A 22,821-nucleotide genomic window follows, 5' to 3' on the forward strand; every position below is an offset into this window, starting at 1 on the left:
CGGAGGAAGCACCAGCAGTGGACCCTGTCAAAATATTTTATTCGACTATAATTGAACGCTTGCCAGTAACTAACGCTGATATAGAGAAGGAGACCCGAAATGACCCGACACTGTCTCGGGTATATGACTTGACGGTGAAGGGATGGCCAACACATTGCGACTCACTGTTGCCAGCATTCTCATCCAGAAGAGAACAGCTGTCAGTATGCCAGGGGACCTTGATGTGTGGATCCCGAGTGGTAATTCCACCCAAGGGAGAGAGTGCTCAATGAGCTTCACGAAGGCCACCTGGGAGGGGTGAAAATGAAAAGCCTTGCTAGGGCTTATGTGTGGTGGCCGGGGATCGATCAGCAAATCGAGGACCTGACAAAGAGCTGCTCAGGATGCCAGAAGGTCCAAAATGCACCACCACGTGCCCCTCTACACCCACGGGAGTGGCCCTCATCTCCATGGCAACGGGTGCATATTGATTTTGCTGGTCCATTCATGGACTCAATGTTTTTAATAGCCGTGGATGTGCACTCGAAATGGCCTGAGGTGATCAAAATGTCCTCCACCACCACGGAGAAAACTATTGCAGTCCTGCAGACCATATTTGCCAGGAACGGTTTGCCAGAGCAGATTTGCTCTGATAACGGACCACAGTTTGTGTCCGAAGAGTTTCGAAGATTTATGAAAAGGAATGGGGTAAGGCATTACACGTCCGCCCCGTATCATCCAGCCACAAATGGATTGGCTGAGAGGTTCGTACAAACCTTTAAAAAAGCAGTAAGGGTCATGTGCGATGATGACATTCCACTGCAGCATAAGGTGGACAATTTCCTGTTAGCCTACAGAAAAGCGACACATGCAGTCACCAACCAGACCCTGGCGATGATGTTCTTTAACCGAAGGTTGAGATCTCGTCTGGATTTGCTCAGACCAAATGTACGAAGAGATGTTGAGAACAAGCAATTCCAGCACATCAATGAGAAGCCGACAAGGAGCTTCAATGTAGGGCAACCAGTCTTGGCCCACGACTGCCGAATAGAGAAATGGCAACCAGGAACGATATGCACACGGCAGGGGCCACTAATGTACACAGTGGATGTTGGGGAGAACATTGTGAGACGCCATGTTGACCAGATCCTAGAGTCACAGGAACGAGTCAACCCCATGTCTTGCGTACCTGATGATGAACCCGACATACAGGTAGCATCTACCCCAGAAACAGTAGCATCGGAAGCTGATGAACCAACCGACGACAGGGGGCCAGAATCGCCTCCACACCAAGAGCAAGACACTCAGGAAAGGCGCTATCCAGAAAGGATCAGGAAGCCTCCCCAAAGACTGAATTTATAAATAGACTATTTTCAGTTAATGTTGCATGTTAAAAGTGTTAATTGTAATTAGTTGATATTTAATTGTTAAGTGAATGATATGGTACTGTTAATCTAAAAGGGGAGGAATTGTAGTGTATATACCTTTAAGGGGAGAACTACTTTTTACAGCTCCTGTATACTGTAGTACCGGCAGTGACCACACCTGTATATAAACCCCGAGTAGGGATCTGTACAGTTAGTTTTAGGGTAACCCTCATTCAGTAAACACCTGTTGATTGTTCCCTGCAGTCTCTTGTCTAATTATTGAAGGACGCAACACCAAGATACACGGATCTAACACTGGCTTTCTATTAGAGTACGCCGTTACAAGCATAGCGGCAAATCAGAAGCGGCGCAGTCAAAGAATGATAGAGTTCACAGGTTGCCAGGTATGTTTTGGTCACTTTCCTGTCAGTTTCAAATACACCCCCAAAGTAATACAAAAAGGAAACTAAACTATTGTGTGAACAAAATTTTAAAAACCTCCATAACTAAACTAAACCTTCTCGTGGTTAAAAAATATAGGGGGAAAAATTCAGTTGTTTGCGCCTCCCGTTAGCACCTTAAGAGGGTGCTAATGGGGCGCAAAGTAACTAGCGCCCAGGCGCAGCGATGTTTGCGCCTGGGCGCAGCGATGTTCGCGCCGCTCGTGAAATTAACTAAACAATTTGCGGCGGCGCTTAACACTACCGCCACGATCTCCTGCGCCGGCAGATTGTGATGTCAGTCGAGTGCACAACGCCCTGTTAGCGCCCCGGATCAGAAATTGAGTGGCGCCCCCTGCCTTACCGCCTGCCGCTAGCAACAACAGGTTGAGGGAAGCGTTATGCTGTCAGAAAGGGACTAGGGGAGCGCTATTTAAAGGCGACCGCTTCCTGCCTTTTTTTGTCAGTGACATTTTTACACCACGCATTCTGAGAGAGAGAGACTTCTGGAGAGATTCAACACTGTGTGAAGGAGTTTTGGGTACTGAGCAGCACTTTGCAGGTTGATTTTGATTTGATCTTCCTTGCATCGATTTAGAAGAGACTATGGGGTTTGCACCATGAGCTCTTTCCCTGGGCCTCTCCATTGTTCTTTCCAGCAGATTTGATGTACAGGTCTCTCCAGGCCGAGATTCAAGGCTGCAATAAGCAGGGTGTGGATGGAGTGCAAGATCGACCCTCCCCTTTAAGAACTGGCCGGCACCAATGTGTCTGTGTTCCATTGCTGGCTGACATCACATGGGCTTCGCCAGCACTCTGAGGTAGCGCCTCGCTCCTCGACATTAGCGCCTTAAGAGAGGTGTGTAGCGCCTGATTTAGCGCTCCAATCACTTCCAGGAGTGATAGAAGCCAAGTTTGCATTCGGAGGCGATAATTAGCGCCAGGCGCTAAGTTTGCACCTGTCCGATAATTGCGCCCCAAATGGGGCGATACCGAATTTCTCCACCTTAATTTGTTTTTAACATACCAGCATCAGGCATGACTCCAGTAACTGCAACCGACTATCATCATGGACTTCAATTAATAGGCTACATGATCTCAGTTTTAAATCCAGTTGATAATGGGAAGTCAAGTATGCACTGATTGAAGGAGCGCTGTGTGCTTTATATTTTAGTTCATGAGCTTTAACCGTCTTTCCAAGAATGATAATGACAAAATCAAAAGTGATTACAGACCCGGTGATGATTTTGGCTAAGGAACTTTGGGAAATGTAACAGGCGCCATTTCGGGATGAAACCTACGATTTCCACGCTTATTTCTTTCTTTTGGGGAAATGTGGAAACTTGACCCTGCAATTGTTTTATTTTGTTTCCAAAAAATTTACAGGACATAGATGCATTTAATTTAAATGGCACTTTACACACGTTACTGTTAAGATCCAGGGGTGTTTGCTAGTTATTTATTTTAAGTCGTAGTGTCCCTTTTCAAGTCTTGAGATTTCTGTCTGTTTCCTATTTCCACCTCCGCCCTTGCCTCAGCTCATCTGCTGCTGAAACCCTCATCCTTGCCTTTGTTGCCTCTAGACTTGACTATTCCAACACACTCCTGGCTGGCCTTCCACGTTCTACCCTACATAAACTTGAGGTCATCCAAAACTCTGCTGCCCGTATCCTAACTCGCACCAAGTCCCGTTCCCTTATCACCCCTGTGCTCGCTGACCTACATTGGCTGCTGTGATAACGCTCCTGTGAAGCACCTTGGGATGTTTTACTACGTTAACTGCGCTATATAAATACAAATTGTTGTTGTTGTTTCACAGCTGCTTCCTTTAAATCAATAAATCTCGCCCCTGCGAGGCCACCAGCACCATTCTTTTCAGTCTAAGTGGCAGCAGCATAAAAACTGCCTTAAATACAGAACAATTGCGATCGCCATTGATTTTAGTGGGGAACGGAGCTATGATAATTACCTTCTAACTGTTTTAGGTGAGGGTAACGGTGGATGGCACTCAAGCCCCAGGAAAATATGGAATGGCATAATTAATGGTGCGAGTCACTTACTCCATCATTTCACTTTCTTTAGCACTGGCTGCCCCAGCCTGTTGCTGAAACCCTCATACATGCTTTTGTTAGCTCCAGACTCAACTGTTCTATTACTTTTCTGGCCACCCTCCATAAACTTGAGCTCATCCAAAGCTCTGCTGCCCGTCTCCTAACTCGCACCAAGTCTCATTCACCCATCACCCCTGTGCTCGCTGACTTGCATTGGCCTTGATTTTAAATTTCTCATCCTCGTGTTCAAATCCCTCTATGGGCACACCCCTCCCTAACTCTATAACTTGCTTCAGCCCTACTGTGAAGGAATAAGCCATATACCGATTCAGAAAAAGACACCATTCTATGAAAGAATTCTGGCCTTATTAAAACAGGACAAACTGGGTCTGGAAATCTAGAAACCGAACTAAGGAAAAGCTGTGATAGCATTCTGGCTATAGAGATAAGATAAGTTGTTGACACTGAATCAATAACCTTATTGAAACAGAAGGTTAAAGGCTCCTGAAATTTGAATCTTTGGGAATAACACAATAGTTACAAGGTGTTCTAATTTACACCTCATAAAGGAGCACACAAAAGTAACAAACATCTGCCTTCGTAACAATAATATCGGGTGGAGCGCACCTGCTGTTATGCCGTTTTTTATGATAAATTTAGAACACCTAGAGAGGAGACATGGTTCTGTAGTGCTACCAGCTGAGGTGACTAAGAACTGCAGGGGTCAGCAGAAAAATTACGAGAGATAATTAGCTTACATCAGCAGAAAACCTTAAAGGAAATACTACTGGTAAAAGGGTATAAATATTGAACTCTCAAATGGGATAATAGACTCGCTTAAAGAGGCAAAGCGATTCTCGGCTTCAGAGCTAGCTCTGTAAGTCTACAACTCTTTGTACCTCAGGGATCAAGGTACTGTGTTTGATTTTGGTGGATATCCTGAATAAACTTTAAGAACTGTAAAACTGTAGCGAAGTTAAGATTTGAGAGTAAGGATCTCTGATAAGATTATAAAGCTCTCTCTTTTTGGAACTATTAATGTTGCGATTGACTCACCAATTAATCTAAATGTACACTCTCGGGAGCCGCAAGCCTACATTTCGTTGTACTGTACTTGTGCACTAACAATGACAATAAAGTTGATTATTATTATTATTATTATGATTATTAATTGTAATTGGCCAGATAACCTTATCTGAGGAAGGATGTTCTTGCCATGGAAGGAGTTCAGCGAAGATTCACCAGGCTGATACCTGGGATGGCAGGAATGACGTATGAGGAGAGATTGGGTCGATTGGGCTTGTACTCGCTGGAGTTTAGAAGAATGAGAGGGGATCTCATTGAAACTTATAAAATTCTGACAGGACTGGACAGACTAGATGCAGGAAGGATGTTCCCGATGGTCGGGGATTCCAGAACCAGGGGTCACAGTCTAAGGATAAGGGGTAGGCCATTTAGGACAGAAATGAGGAGGAATTTCTTCACCCAGAGAGTGGTGAACCTGTGGAATTCTCTACCACAGAAGGCAGTAGAGGCCAATACATTAAATATATTCAAGAAGGAGTTGGATATATTTCTTAAGGCTAAAGGGATCAAGGGGTATGGGGAGAAAGCAAGGACCGGGTACTGAATTTGGATGATCAGCCATGATCGCATTGAATGGTGGAGCAGGCTCGAGGGGCCGAATGGCCTACTCCTGCTCCTATCTTCTATGTTTCTATGTTTCTATGTAAATTATATGTCGGTTCTTTAATAAATCTATATATTTTAGAATTGTCTCACATAATACTTCTGTATCAAACTCGCGAACTCAATCTCTGTAAACTCTTTGGTGAGGAGTTGCAGAATTCTGAGGGAGTTTTCCAGACCCTCATAATATCCGGGACATTACAGTATAGCTAAACTTATTAAAAGTGCTATCTGGAGGACGGTAACATTTTCAGGTTGTTCCTTTCCTTTAGGGAGAGATAGTCCGGACCTTTAGACCCAATTAAGCATCTTTAGGATTCGGCTACCTCAAACTTTAGCTGAAAGTGAACATCTGAGGACTACGCCTGATCCGGGGTAGCCCTAAAGGGGCTAGGACTAGTAATTATCCTTTCACTACAACCCTCCAAGAACTCTGTGTTCCTCTAATTCTGGACTCTTGTGCATCCCCCACTTCCGTTCGCCACTGGAGGCCATGTCTTTAGGTGTCTAGGCCCTAAGCTTTGGAATTCCTTCCCTAAACATCTCTGCTTCTCCATCTCTCTTTCCTCCTTTAAGACTCCCCTTAAAACCTGCCTCTTTGACCAGGCTTTTAGTTACCGGTCCTAATATCTCCTTCTTTGGCTCGGTGTCAATTTTTTCTGATTACGCTCCTGTGAAGTGCCTTTGGACGTTTTACTACGTTAAAGGCATTATATAAATGCAAGTTGTTGTTGTTGTTTAAGGGTCCCTATGCCATAGATGTGCCATTATAAGGCCTCAAGTTTCCAGGATTATCTGGGTCATTATCATTAGCCATTGTACACTATATTCTTGCCTACAACACACATTATACTGGGATGACTTTAGGAACTGCTGCTACACAGCCAAATCAACTAAAACTGCTAGATACCATGCTGGCAGTCAGAATATGCAGCAACCTTTTTTTCAAAAAATTAAGCAAATCTAAAATGTCAGAAGCAAAAGGTCATGGAGCAAGCAGAACATATAATAGGCAGTAATACTAAATGACTTGTTTACTACTTGTGACCTCATTACTCCCATCTCAAACTGGTATAATCTTATGTAGTTGTTCACTTAAAGACTGTCATGTGTACTCTGTTGATACTTGCCCTAATCGGGAGAGAGTTTAATTTTCATGTAAGAACACACCATTGAGTTTCTTCTTATTGTACATCTTCCAACTCACCTTCGTTTTAAGACTGAAGATCTTTATTTCTGCACAATTTATCTCATTACTTGGTTTACTGGTATACTTTGTACCAAAGAGAATAAGTAAACAATTTGTAGTAATCGAAAACGTCTGGAAGCCTAAATCCACCCCTAAATCGCCAGAGAATTTGCAACGCCTCACGTCTTCAGTATTTGGCTGAGTCTTCACCCTCATAACATTTTCTTCAGGTTGTAAGTTCTGTTATAGTTTAAATTGAAAGCTGTGTATGTGTTTTCCATTTGCATTTCTAAATGAATCATTGTGTAACTCCCCTGAGATACAAAGAACTAGAAAAAACACTTCTAAATGTTTTTAACTTAAAATCTGTTACTGTAGCCTTTTGTTACAAAACAGTGAAGAAGGGGTTAAATGCTGAAATGGTTTGCTGCAGAGAGCAGACTCTTAGTGGGAAACTGGCTTACACTGAACACTAATTAGTAGGAGTCTGTCATTTCTCCTGTTGGAAGCAAACTTTGAGGGGAAAAATTAAGAGCGAGAAAGGAAACAGAAGCAGAAGTGATGGAGGTCAGTTCATCAAGGACTGAAGAAGAGGCAAGAAGAAATCTGGATTAGATTTATAACAAAGACTTACAACATTACTCCAAAGGCTAAAGATATTCTACAGATTTCTACTGAAGACAAAAAAAGTTTGACAGTAGAAACATGAAATTAGAAAACAAGTTGGAAAGGACCACCATAAGAAGCCAGAAATCAAACAATAACTTTCCAAAGAAAGGCTACAAAGGACAACAGAAGTTTAACACAAACATTAGAAGAATTTGTTATGCAAATTTCCATAGGCTTGCTAGCGTTTGCACTGGTCCTTTTGAAATTTATTTTGGATTTTAACATAAAAAAAAATGAAATAACAACTAAAAGTAGAAAGATGGATAATAAAAGTAAAGAAATAAAATTTTAAAAACTCTTATTCTGTGAATTGTCTTTAAATTAATGCAATAAAAATGTGATTTATGGAATTGATATAGATTAGGGAGAAATAAATTACTCACCAGCTATACAGTGCATAATGTAAACTGTAGAATCTTCTTGAAAAATGGGACCAGACGAATTTCTACCCCAGTGACTCCCAAAAATCAATTGCACCCAAATAGGCATAGTAAGGATTAATAACATCAGGACCCACAGGATAAAAGATCATCACATGTGACAGAGCACTCCCAAAACTTTAACGAAGAGGATGAAGAGATAATATTATGCAGGTTTTAAATCGATATCTGAAATACAAATTGAAAAATGTTTGCAAACTCTTTCATGAACTACCCACATAAAATTTAGCACCTAAAGAAAAATCTTTCTCATATTTCAAAATGTCCTGAACTTAAAAGTGTTGGTGAAAGAGAAGAAATAGAAAACACAAAAAATATAAACCACCTTTTCAATTTTTGAAATTACAAAGTAGGCCTATTCACTACTCTTAAATACAGGAAACTCTCGATTTACCGGCACCTAAATAACCGGAAATCTCTGTTAACCGGCAAAATTCAGGAGTAGGTTCAGGTAAGTTTTACTTCATATTAGTGGCCGTTCCTGGATCTGTGACCGGGGTTCCTACACCTGTTGCTAAGCAACAGGGACGCTTGGATCTTGTGGCCGGGGTTCCTGCACCTGTTGCTAAGCAACAGGGATGCTTGGATCTTGTGGTCGGGGTTCCTGCACCTGTTGCTAAGCAACAGGGAAGCCTGGATTTGTTGCTGTGTACGGAGCTCTCGTACCTTTTACTATACCTCTCTGTAATCTGGACTTTTTGATAAACTGGCACCACGCTGGTTCCGTTGGTGCCGGAAAAAAAAGAGTTTCCTGTATGTATGAGGAGAGAAGAGAAGGGCGATACAATTCACCTGCTCTCGAATGAATTGAATTTGCCCAATAACAGGAGTCAACTCATCTGACTATTTTTCTACTGCTCCTGGAACATTGCTCATGACAAGCCAGGAGCACTGGAGGGTTAACAGCCTCACCTTCTAGCAGCAGCAGACATTGAAGGGCTGCAGGCAGCCTCTTTGGTACCAAGCTTTTATAAGGAGGGCGCGAGAAAAGGAGAGAGGGAAAAAACAGTAAGGGGAGAAGGTAAAAGGCCAGCCAGGGGAAATTTTTTTAACAGGGGACTCCCCTTCCGTGCTGTCTGACTAGAGGTCATGCACAGTCACATTAGGGGGAAGATCTCCTAATTTAAATAATTTTCATAGCCCTAACCAACCTTGCACAGAATTTGTATGAAGGCTCCCAGCATCCTTTGTGCAGGATGGTTCCTCTGGACTGCGCTGAGCCCATCAGGTACATTGAAGGCCGCAGACGGCTGTGTCCGATAACACAAGAAGCACTATGCACAACCACTGCCCTTCTCACACACTCTTTCATCATGCCTCTAATGTATATACCTTTAAGGGGGGAACTATGTTTTACAGCTCATGTATACTGCAGTACCGGCAGTGACCACACCTGTATATAGCACTGAGTAGTAATCTGTACAGATCAGTTGCAGTGTGAGCCACGTTGAGTAAACACCTGTTGTACCGTTCTCCGCAGTCTGTGTCTTATTATACACGGACGCAACATTGGCGACGAGGCAGGTTCGAACCTACCTGCAACTCTGCATCACCTCCCGGGGATTCATTCCTGGAGATCAGTGGATTGGAGGTCAAGGCCAGAGACTCGGGCGTCGACCATGGGCAACCGCCCAGTCATCCAGCAGAGACTCGAGAATTGCAGGGGAGGCTGTCGAGAGCCAGGCTTGGCTTTCCAGTCGAGGTGGTCCAGCGAAACGGGCTGGCAACAGGTAGTGCGCAGACCCTTCCCAGACAGCGGCGGGCTAGAGCCCAACCGAGCGGCACAGCAAAGGGCCGAGCAGCGTCGACGGGGGAGAGAGAGAGAGGGCAGAGTGCACAGGGCGCAGCCGGTGTTCAGGGGCCGAGCAGCGTCGGAGAGCGGGAGAGAGAGACGCGCAGAAACCCGCGAGGCGCCGCCATTGCCACGAGGACCGCCGAGAGTGGCGTTGGCAGCAGCACAGGAGAAGCGCGCGAAACCTACAGGGCGCCGCCATTGCCACGAGAACTGCCGGGAGCGGCATTGGCAGCAGCGGGGGAGGAAGGAAAGCGCGGGAGATGCCATTTTAAGCCATTGGGAGACGCCATTTTAAACCACACCCAAAATGCCGAAGAGTGGCAGTATCACTGCATTTGACAATGAAGTCGAAGATTGGACTACATATGTCAAACGAATAGAGGTATACTGCAAGGCAAATGAGGTGTCAGATGACAAGAAAGCGTCGGTATTGTTAAATTTAATGGGTGCAAAGACGTATGGTTTATTACGAAATCTAGTAACCCCACCGAAGCCAATGGAAAAGAGTTTTGAAGACATAGTAACGATACTACAGGAACATTTAAACCCCACACCGCTGCTGATAGCAGAAAGATTCAAGTTTCACAAACGGAACCAGCATAAGGATGAAAGCAATGCTGATTATTTAACAGAACTGCGCAAACTATCGAAACACTGCCAGTTTGGAGCGGGACTGGCAGATACCTTAAGGGACAAGTTTGTGTGTGGGCTTCAAAGTGAAGGAACCCAGAAACGGCTTTTATCTGAAAAGGACCTTACGCTGGAAAAGGCTTTCAGCATTGCGGTATCATATGAAGCAGCAGCACGGGGCGCTGCAGAGATAAAACAGAGACCGCAAGAATATGGCACAAACGAAATGTCATATGGAACAGAGAAGTGCTATCGCTGCGGCAGAACAACACATGACCAGAATGATTGCTGGTTCAAAGACAAAGTGTGCAGACAGTGTGGAAAAGTTGGACACATAGCACGAGTCTGCAGGTCGGGAAAGAAAACCAGCAATAAGAAACCTACCAAAGGAAAGTACAAGAAGGTACATAAGATGACAGAGAATAGTTCAGACGAACAAAAGAGTGATAACGACTCCGAAAGCAGGGAACTGAGTTGTCTGAAACTACATAATGTGATCACAACGGAGGATCACCGAACCATTTGGGTCACTCTCAAGTTAGCAGGAGTCCAGGTAAAGATGGGATTGGACACAGGATCAGCCCTAACAGTCATAAACCGACGGGACTACGAGCGGCTATTCTCACACATACCCTTGAGAGACACAAAAATTATTTTGAAGATGTACACTGGGCAAAAAGTCTACCCCAAAGGAAAAATAAGGGTGACCGTTATATATAACGGTAAGGAAACACCAAAACTAGACCTTTATGTATTGCAAGATGGAGGACCACCATTACTGGGACGTGAATGGATCTGGAAAATACAACTGGATTGGCATTCCATACAGGCACTGACTGTGGCTGACAAAAAGGATGACGACGTCACACCTGGGCGACTGTCAAAGATCCTAACTGACGTGAAAGAAGTGTGAGGTGTGTGTGAAGACTGCACTGTGAGGTTTCTGTGATTTCTGTGAAGTGTTCCAGCAAGGACTCGGAACACTAAAAGGCATGGCAGCGACGATTAAAATTGAAGAAAACGCAAGCCCAAATTTTTTTAAGGCCAGACCGGTACCTTATGCGATCCGCCCAGCCGTCGAAGCAGAGCTGGAGAGTCTGGAACATTCAGGTGTACTGTCCAAGGTAGACTGGAGCGAGTGGGCTACACCCATCGTCCCTGTGATGAAAAAGTCGTTGAGCATCACGCCTGGGGAATGAAGGAAGGTTCGCATTTGTGGGGACTTTAAGGTAACAGTGAACCCGGTCCTTCACACCGTACAATATCCACTTCCGCGGATTGAAGATATTTTCATCTCGCTATCTGGAGGGAAACGCTTCACTAAGATTGATCTGGCCCAGGCGTATCTGCAAATGGAGGTAGAAGAAGCATTAAAAAAAAAACTCACAATCAACACCCATAAAGGTCTCTACCAATACAACCGGCTAGTATTCGGGGTAGCATCAGCTCCGGCTATTTGGCAGAGGGCAATGGAACAAGTCCTGCAAGGGATCCCAGGGACCCAGTGTTATTTGGACGACATCCTGGTCACGGGCGAAAATGACAGCCTGGAGCAGGTGCTCACTAGATTGCAGGAATATGGGCTCCGAGCTAACCGTCCCAAATGTGAGTTTTTTAGAAAAGAGATCTCGTATTGTGGCCACGTTATCGATAAAGAGGGGTTACATAAGTCCCCAGAGAAGATTGAGGCAGTAGTCAAGGCTCCAGCACCGGAAAATGTGTCACAACTGAGGTCGTTCCTCGGGCTGGTAAACTACTACCATAAGTTCTTGCCAAATTTGTCTACAATACTACACCCACTGAACACCCTACTGCAAACTGGGGTGCCATGGAAGTGGAGTGACGAATGTAGACGAGCTTTCCAGAAGAGCAAAACACTAATCACATCGAAAGAGGTGTTGGCCCATTACAACCCAGCATTACCAATTCGGTTGGCAAGTGATGCGTCACCCTACGGCATTGGAGCGGTGCTGTCGCACAAATTCTCGGACGGCTCAGAGAGGCCAATAGCCTTCGCGTCACGATCACTAACCTCAGCCGAGCGTAACTACGCCCAGATTGACAGGGAGGCCCTCAGCCTAGTGTGGGGAGTGAAAAAGTTCAATCACTATCTGCACGGGCAGAAATTCACCTTGCTGACTGATCACCAGCCTCTTGTCTCCATTTTTAATCCGAAGAAGGGCGTTCCGGTGATGACTGCGCAACGACTACAAAGATGGTCACTTTTTCTAGGGGCGCACCACTATGAGATTGAATATAAGGGCACGAAACAGCATGGAAATGCTGATGGGCTATCACGCCTGCCACTGCCTACTGCGGAGGAAGCACCAGCAGCGGATCCTGTCGAAATATTCCATTCGACTATAGTTGAATACCTACCGGTAACTAACGCTGGTATCGAAAAGGAAACCCGAAATGACCCGACACTGTCTCGGGTATATGATTTGACGGTGAAGGGATGGCCAGCACATGGCGACTCACTGTTGCCAGCACTCTCGACAAGGAGAGAACAGCTGTCAGTGTGCCGGGGGACCTTGATGTGTGGATCACGAGTGGTAATTCCACCCAAGTTAAGAGATAGAGCGCTCAATGAGCTTCATGAGGGTCATCTGGGAGGGGTAAAAATGAAAAGCCTAGCCAGGGCTTATGTGTGGTGGCCGGGAATCGATAAACAAATCGAGGACCTGACCAAGAGCTGTTCAGGATGCCAGAAAGTCCAAAATGCACCACCACAGGCCCCTCTACACCCATGGGAGTGGCCCTCATCTCCATGGCAACGGGTGCATATTGATTTTGCTGGTCCATTCATGGACTCAATGTTTTTAATAGCTGTGGATGCGCACTCGAAATGGCCTGAGGTCATCAAAATGTCCTCCACCACCACGGAGAAAACTATTGCAGTCCTACGGACCATTTTTGCCAGGAATGGCTTGCCAGAACAGATTTGCTCCGACAACGGATCACAGTTTGTGTCCGAAGAGTTCCGGAGATTCTTGAAAAAGAATGGGGTAAGGCATTACACATCCGCCCCGTATCATCCAGCCACAAATGGATTGGCTGAGGGGTTCGTACAAACCTTTAAGAAGGCAATAAAGGCTATGTACAATGACAACATTCCACTGCAGCACAAGGTGGACAATTTCCTGTTCGCCTACTGGAATGCGACACATGCAGTCACCAACCAGGCCCCAGCCATGATGTTCTTTAACCGAATGTTAAGATCTCGTCTGGATTTGCTCAGGCCAAACGTATGAAGAGATGTTGAGAGTAAGCAATTCCAGCACATCCATGAGAAGCCAACAAGGAGCTTCAATGTAGGGCAACCAGTCTTGGCCCGCGACTACCGAACAGAAAAATGGCAGCCAGGAATGATATGCACACGGCAGGGCCCACTAATGTACACAGTGGACGTTGGGGAGAGCATCGTGAGACGCCATGCTGACCAGATCCTAGAGTCACAGGAACAAGTCAACCCCATGCCTCGCCCATACGTACCTGGTGATGAACCCGACGTACAGGTCGCATCTACCCCACACAATAAAGGCATCATGGCTGCTTCCTGGATAATATTTCTGTGGTCAAATGCCACCTGAATGTTAATTGAGTGCAAACCCTTTCTCATTATGAAGGTCTGGGGTTGATATGAAGATCCCTGATGCCACATTGATACCATGTGTGACTCTGCACAAAAGCAACCCTGCTATCTGTTTGACAAACCGTGATCTAATTAAATGGCGGAACAAGCTCGAAAGGCTGAATGGTCTACTCCTGTTCCTATGTTCCTATGTGAAAGCTATGTGTCCTTCTTACCACTCGGAAAGCAATGAAGGTGTTACTCTTGCAAACACAGTGGTTGTCACCTCCCTAATCTGTGAGGTGGCTTTCAGGTTGGGTATCTCTGTTCCCGTTCACTCTTACTGAATAGAAGTTAGCCTGTTGTTCTGGTTCACTCTTACTGACCTCAGGTTTAGTTTGTCTTTCTGTTTAACTGTTACTAATGTGAGTTGTCACTGTTCTGCTATTTTGGTTTATTCGATCAGCTTTTCTCACACCATTTCAAACCTTTAAGATGTTTTGAAGGAATTGCTTTGGTTCTTTCTCAAGTGTTGACCACATCCTCTTATAATATATTATCTCGGTTTCTGTTAATTTTGCTCGGGTACATGCGCTCTCACTATATCTCCTGGCAGCAGGAGGTTGCAAGGAAGAGGTCCTCAGTCATAGTACATCTTTTGCTTATTTTTCTTGTGTTTGAGCTGGTCTGAAACTCCTTTGATGATTTTTGTTTTGAGCAAGGGGTGGGATGTGTGTTGGTGATGTTAACTCCCGCCAAGTCCCGTTCACCCATCACCCCTGTGCTCGCTGACCTACATTGGCTCCCGGTTAAGCAGCGCCTCAATTTCAAAATTCTCACCCTTGTTTTTCAAATCCCTCTATGGCCTCCCCCCTCCCTATCTCTGTAATCTCCTTCAGCCCCACAACCCCCCCAGAGATATCTGCGCTCCTCTAATTCTGCCCTCTTCAGCATCCCTGATTATAATCGCTCAACCTTTGGTGGCCATGCTTTCTGTTGCCTAGGCCCTAAGGTCTGGAATTCTCTGCCTAAACCTCTCCGCCTCTCTACCTCTCTTTCCCCCTTTAAGACACTCCTTAAAACCTACCTCTTTCACCAAGCTTTTGGTCACCTGCCCTAATTTCTCCTTATGTTGCCCGGTGTCAAATGTGAAGCGCCTTGGGACGTTTTACTACATTAAAGGCACTAGATGAATACAAGTTGTTGTTGTTGTTGTTGTTGTTGATTGAGGGATAAATATTGGCCAGGACACCAGAAACAACTCCCCTGCTCTTCTTTGAAATACTGCCATGGGATCTTTTACATCTTTCTGAGAGAGCAGAACATCTCATCTGAAAGATGGCACCTCTGACAGTGCAGCTCTCCCTCAGTATTGCGCTGTGGTGTCAGCCTAGATTTTTCTGCTCAAGTCTCTGGAGTGGGACTTGAACCCACAACCTTCTAACTCAGAGGTTAGAGCATGAGGTGCTTCGCCACAGGGTGTATTTCTGTCAGAGACTATTGCATCTATTAAGGAAAAAGTGACTAATCATTCAAAGCGGAGGAAAATACAGGGCTAAGTGGTAAGCGCAGGGCAGTGGGATTAGTTTTGGCTTGTTCTACCAAAGAGCCAAACAGACACAATGGCCTGAATTTTAATCTGGAGGCGGGCTGGGAGTGGGGGAGCTCGGAAGCGGCCAGGAAACCCGGGAGGCCGGGATTCCCACAGGCCCTGCCAAATTTAATGGCAGGGCCTGATTTGCAATGGAAACCTCTGTTTCCCGCCCGCAACCAGTCAGAGTGAGAGGCTGGCCGGCTGCGGGCGAGTAGGCCTGCGGCAGAGAGGAGGGAAGGAGGGATCGCATTGGAGCCATGGAGTGATTGGATGGGGGCCACGGAGTGATCGGGGGTGGGGGGGGAGCCTGATGAGCATTGGGGAGCCGGAGGAGGAGGACTGGGAATGGCTGATCGGGGGTCCGGGTGATATTCTGGGAGGCAGGAGCAGCAGATCGGGGGGCCAGGAGCAGCATGATTGGGAGGCCTCGTGGGGTGATCGGAGGCCCGGGGAGTTATCAGAGGCCTGGCAGGGAGGGATTGGAGGCCTCGTGGGGGTGGGGGATCTCCGATCACATTGGGTGGGTTAGGCGGGGACGCTGGATCCAGGAGGCAAGTGTAAAGGCACTTACCTCCTGGATCCAGCAGTCCTCGCCTTATTTTAGTCACAGTTAAATTTAAAATGGAGGTTAAGTCTGAGGCAGGCCAGCCTCATTCTAATATTTAAATGGACGACCTGCCTCCTGGGAGTGGGTTGGCTGCCCGCCCCTCATCCTGCCTCTGTTAAAACCAGAAGTGGGGAGGGGGGTTGGAGGTGGGTTGGGGTCGGGATTCAGACTTTTAACACTTTTACCTCCCACCCGACCCCAACCCGCCCATTTTTTCGGGTTAAATTCCCCCCATTAGGTCAATTGGTTCCTCTTCTGTACTGTAAACTTCTATGTTTCTATGGGATACTGTATTTTGCAAGTTGCTGCTGGCAATGTGCAATCACATTTGAACTCTTAGTATTAGTTAACTTTTTGAGTTTTAAAAAATCTTGAAAATTAACCTGTTATGATTAATTATTGAGTTGAATAAAAATCAAATAATTTTAGTCTCAACTTTCTAGCAGAACCTGCTCAGACTATCATGTGCTTTCAATGCTTCTTTGCAAACTTTCTGTACGTGTTGCATGTCGGACATCAGCAAACTGCATCTGCAACTTCTCCTTCTGATGTCATTGGGATGCAACTTTGCTATTTAAATTAAGCCCCTGCTCCTCTGGGGCAGGTGGCCTTCCTGTGCCTGAATGCAGGGATGTTAAGATGTGGGCCGGGAAGGTGATGGGACACGATACAAAGCCCCCCCTCCTGCCATCTTAACTGGCCCACTGCAGCATTCCCACCGGGCAGGCCAGTTAAAATCAAGCCTTTCCAGTCAACGTACCAGCCACGTATAGCTCTAGCTTTCTTGTATTCTACTGTGGATTTGCAGGATCTTGCGGAGGCAACGTTGGTGCTTTGAGGTGCCTGCTGTACATGGTCCATGTCTCTGAGGCATACAGGATAGGCGCACCAACGTCAGTGTTCTTGCTCAGGCCAACATCCCCAGCATCGAAGCTTTGACCACACTCAATCAGCTCCGATGGACGGGTCACATTGTCCGCATGCCTGATACGAGACTCCCAAAACAAGCGCTCTACTCGGAGCTCCGGCACGGCAAGAGAGCCCCAGGTGGGCAGAGGAAATGCTTCAAGGACACCCTCAAAGACTCCATGAAAAGTGTAACATCCCACCGACACCTGGGAATCCCTGGCCCAAGACCAAAATGGAGGAGAAGCATCCAGGAAGGCGCCGAACACCTCGAGTCTCTTCACCGGGAGCAAGCAGAGGCCAAGCGCAAACAGCGGAAGGAGCGTATGTCAACACAAACACCCCACCCACCCGCCCCTTCAACCACTGTCTACCCCACCTTTGGCAGAGACTGTAGGTCCCGCATTGGACTCATCAGTCACCTGCGAACTCATTTTTAATGTGGAAGCAAGTCATCCTCGGTTCCGAGGGACTGCCTAAGAAGAAGAATTCTACTGTCAAACTGCACTTTTGCAAATTAATAACATGCTCCGTAGTCTTGGGGTTTCATGAAGTATTTTTTCATAATCATCTCAATTGGTTTAGGATCTCTCTCCACCACAAACTTTCTAGCATACACCAATTAGTGCAGTTTTTGCACCCAAATACTAAAGCTGCAAGTTCTTTCTCTATTTGGACACACCTGAATTGATGTAAATGCTCATCAGGCATGCACTATGGGGTTGTTGCTCCTGTAATGTGTCCATTCTTGAACTGAAAACATTGATGCTAACCCTCACTGGCTTTCATCGCCAGATGTTGTAACCCTTGAAAATTCCCACCATGCTCATCAATACAACGTAAGCAGCTTTCTTAGTGGTTTGTGACATTGAACAAATTAGGCAGGAATTTGCTGAAATGGTTCATCATGCCAAGATACTGTTGCGGGTCTTTTTTGTTGTTTGTTTTTTTTCATATATTTTATTACTTCCAGCTTTTTTTCTTGTCTGCTTCAACTCCTTCTGGTGTGTTTTCTATGGATCTGACTATTTATACTTTGTGCACTTTTTCATATTTAGCTTCACATAGCGTTGTGGAATTGGATAGTCAAGACTGTATGTCCTCTACGGTCTGTATTGAATAATGTTATCTTTCTACAACTTTATTTATATCTTTAGAGTTGAGGCATATTCTCACTCAATCACTGTGGCTTGACTAATGTCACTATACTTCTGATCCACTGGCTTGGTTCTTTGTCTTTCTTTATTGCACCAAGTTTTTCCATTCTATCTAGCCCATCATGAACCTTTTCATAAAGTGTGTCTGGCACTTTCCTTGAAGAATGCATTATTGATTGAGCATCTGCCTTTAGTTGTATTCTCTGTTTTCCTGCAATGTGACCCAAGCCTTTAAGTACATCAGCATGCTTCTCTGTCACTTTTAACCATTTATTATTGTGACGGCAGCAATTCTTTTGATCAATTCCAATTGTTGGCATGTCTAAAGTTCAAGGAATGGCTGCCTCCCTGTTTCAGAGCTTGAAATTCTAGACTTTAAAGATAAATATCATATTCATACACCAAGTTACATTTTCTGATTGGCTTGATGTTTTGACCAGAACATATTACCAACTTTGCATTAGATTTGCTTAATTTTGTGCTTAGCTTCTTGTAAACTGACTGGCATTTATCTTGAGGTCAACTGTCCCTTTAACATCATCTCCTGCGTGAGTCACATTCAAAAAATGGTTCATTCTCATTCTGAGTCCTCCTCCACTATGAATTTTTTTTATTCATTGCTTGCCTGATGAGGATTGCTTTTCTTTGACTTGCACACTTAGGAAAAATAGTTCTATTTTTTACATTACATACATGTTTGTCTATACACTATCCCTCTCATGCAATTTACCACAATTCAAGATCTGTTGTTAACCAGCTAGATCTGATTTTATTCATTAAATGAAGTGGCATCACTGCTTCACTCACATTACTTACAGCACTTCGAGTATCACATAAGTGTTCTAATTGTGTTCTAATTGTGTTTTGCTGGCTTCTGCTGCTCAACAGATATCAACTGCTTTCCCTTACTAATCTAGCTTTGAATTACTTATCTATTATTCCAATTTCAATTCTGTCTTTAATGAGACTGTCTATGAAGGGCTGATGCTCACAAGACTTGACCTATTCTTTAGAAATCTATAGCATATCCATCAATGTTTTCTTCTTGAGCTTGAAGCACATGTTTTTCATCTGTAATAATCTTCTGAGGTGTGAAGTATTCTTCACATTTGTCCATGAATGCCTTTGTGTTCTATTTATCCTCTTCCGCAGCATGCATAAATAAATTAAAGTAAACCTTTTTTGGTTCCTCACCTATCCAATGTATTGAAGTACTGGCCTGCACTTTGTCTGTTTTGACTGGTATGCCAGTTACTGATCCATACAAATCAAAGCCTTGCTTCTATTTTCTCGACATTTTTGCTACGTAATTTCTTTCTAGTCTCTAATGACCTGGCAGTTTTAAACCTCCCATTTCTATGCCAGTTCTAAACCATGTAAATGTCAGTAGCCTATTTGAATATCAAGTATCTGCAGCATATCTCAAGATTTATCCAAAATGTCTACTTCCTTCTCTGAGCACATGGGCCTCGAATTTCCTCAGGGCCTGTGGCTGTACGCTGGCAGATGAAGACTGGCAGGGCAGGATGTGGAGCAGGAGCCAGTAACTCTGCGTCTCTATCCCAAAGAGCAGACCGCAGGAGTTTCTTCAGGGGGCAAGTAGAAGTTTTATCTGCCCCCAGAAATCTGGCCTCATTAATAAATGCAAATCGGGGTCAATGCTGGAAGATGCTGCAGGCCTGAGAGGCCTGCAGTAGTAGCAATGGCAACATTGGTTGGGTCATCTGGCAGCTGTTGGAGAACAGCAGCCAAAAGGCCTCCAGCCAATCCTTGGCCCGATAACCCTAAAAGGCAGAAAAGGGACTTACCTGCAAGGCCGCTGCCTAACCTTTTCTGATTTCCAATCATAAAGGGACTGGGTGCCAGCTTGTTTCTTCTGGAAGCCCCTCCAAATTGAGACTAGACTGGTGAGGAGCCAGGAAAATGAGGCACGAAGGCCAGAACGCTCACCTCTACTTGTACAATTTGTTGTTGAGATGTGGGTAGCATTGGCAAGGCATATTTATTGCCCATCCCTGGTTCACAGAATCACAGAATCACAGAAACCCCACAGTGCAGATAGAGGCCATTTCGGCCCATCGAGCCTGCACCGACACATATCCCACCCAATCCCCGTAACCCCTACACCAACACATATCCCACCCTATCCCCGTAACCCCATGTATTTAATCCCCCTAACACTAAGGGCCAATTTATCATAGCCAATCAACCTAACCCGCACATCTTTGGACTGTGGGAGGAAACCGGAGCACCCGGAGGAAACCCATGCAAACACGGGGAGAATGTGCAAACTCCACACAGACAGTTGCCCGAGACCGGATTCGAACCCGGGTCCCTGGCCCCTGAGAATATTAGAAGTCAACCACAAAGTGTGGGAATGGAGTCACATATCGGTCAGACCAGGTAGTGGCAGCAAGATATCTTCCCTGAAGGACATTAATGAACGAGTTGGGTTTTTATAACAATCCAGCAACTTTCATGGTCATTTTTTTGATGCTAGCCCACAAATGACCGGATTTACGGGGATCTTGGCAGGGTAGAATTTAACTCACCTCTGAGATGTAACATAGCCACTAGCCTACCGTACTCACTTCTGTAACTGCCCCTGCCTGTGCCTATTGCAGGCATAGGCAGTCAGCTCTGCCCCCTCAGGGCAAAGTCTTAGAACTTCCAAGACATCAGCAAGGAGCCAGAGACCTGACATCATTGGTCTCCACCCCATTTCCTGTTCTTAGCGCCCAGGCCGTGAGCATTCTCCACACTAATCACAGGACAATTGCAGGACGTTCTAGGAGCAAAATTTGCATTATAGAGAAAAGAAAGAGATGTAAACAAGGACTTGTATTTATATATCACCTTATCATGCCCACAGAACATCCCAAAGCGTCTCAGAACCAATGAATTATTAACTGAAACATTTCAAAATATGGTGCTGTTTCTTTTCCAGAGTGCTAGATGCCAAAATAAGTTACATTTTAAATCCAACTGAGTGAGTTTTATTGCATATTAGTGAGACTTGATAGGCTTGTACATGTGATAACCAAACTTTGCTATATATTATTGAGATGCATATTGTAGACGACGTCATGAACTTTACAACAATGTTATTTCTTACTTATGAGTCAATCTTTAAAAATAATGAAAAACTGTATATAGCATTTACCAGGTTTGAAAGACTCAGGCATGCATTTGCTACCATTTTCTTTGGTGAATCGAGTAGCTTCCTGGGGACAATGCACCTGTGACCTCTGCCAAAGGTTTTATTGCATGCTATTTTACATATGGATGAATATTTTAAGTCAATCCTTACATTTTCTTACAATCCCTGCATTTCTAATCACTATGGCAATGCTATTAATTTTACATACAATAATGGCCCATCCTTTCAAGGGCTTTTTGCTGTGGGCTTTTTGCTGGTGTTTTAGGAACAACAACAGAAAGTGCTGTAAATACTCAGCAGGTCAGGCAGCATCGCAGAGAGAGAAACAGAGTCAGCGTTTCGGGTCGAACCCTTCGTCAGCTAACCACGCGCTGCATAAAAAAGTTTTTCCTCATGTCGCCTTTGGACCTTCTGGCAATCATCTTAAATCTGTGTCCTCTGGTTCTCGACCCTGCCGCCAATGGGAACAGTTTCTTTCTATCTACTCTGTCTAGACCCCTCATGATTTTGAACACCTCTGTCAAATCTCCTCTCAATCTTCTCTGCTCTAAGGAGAACAACCCCAGCTTCCCCAGTCTATCCACGTAACTGAAGTCCCTCATCCCTAGAACCATTCTTGTAAATCTTTTCTGCACCCTTTCTAAAGCCTTCACTTCCTTCCTAAAGTGCGGTGCCCAGAATTGGGTACAATACTCCAGTTGTGGTCAAACCAGTGTTTTATGAAGGTTCATCATAACTTCCTTGCTTTTGTACTCTGTGCCTCCATTTATAAAGCCCAGGATCCCGTATGCTTTTTTAACCGCTTTCTCAACCTGCCCTGCCACCTTCAAAGATTTGTGCACATATACCCCCAGATCTCTCTGTTCATGCACCCCCTTTAGAATTGTATCCTTTAGTTTATATTGCCTCTCCTTGTACTTCCTACCAAAATGTATCACTTTGCACTTTTCTACATTAAACTTCATCTGCCACATGTCCGCCCATTCCACCAGCCTGTCTATGTCCTCTTGAAGTCTATCACTCTCCTCTTCACTGTTCACTATACTTCCAAGTTTTGTGCCATCTGCAAATTTTAAAATTGTGCCCTGCACACCCAAGTCCAAGTCATTAATATATATCAAGAAAAGCAGTGGTCCTAGAACCGACCCCTGGGGAACACTACTGTGTACCTTCCTCCAATCCGAAAAACAACCGTTTACCACTGCTCTTTGTTTCCTGTCACTTAGCCAATTTCGTATCCATGCTGTCACTGTCCCCTTTTATTCCATGGGCTTCAACTTTGCTGGCAAACCTATTATGTGGCACTTTATCAAATGCCTTTTGGAAGTCCATGTACACCACATCAACCGCATTGCCCTCATCAACCCTTTCCGTTACCTCATCAAAAAACTCAATCAAGTTGGTTTAACATGATTTGCCTTAAACAAATCCGTGCTGGCTTCCTTTAATTAATCCACACTTGTCCAAGTGACTGTTAATTTTGTGCTGGATTATCATTTCTAAAAACTTTCCCACCACCGAGGTTAAACTGACTGGCCTGTAGTTGCTGGGTTTATCCTTACACAGTTTTTTGA

The sequence above is a fragment of the Somniosus microcephalus genome, chromosome 12 (assembly GCF_052327205.1).
Source record: "Somniosus microcephalus isolate GS21.2 chromosome 12, FLI_Smic_1.0, whole genome shotgun sequence".
NCBI classification, from domain to species: domain Eukaryota; kingdom Metazoa; phylum Chordata; class Chondrichthyes; order Squaliformes; family Somniosidae; genus Somniosus; species Somniosus microcephalus.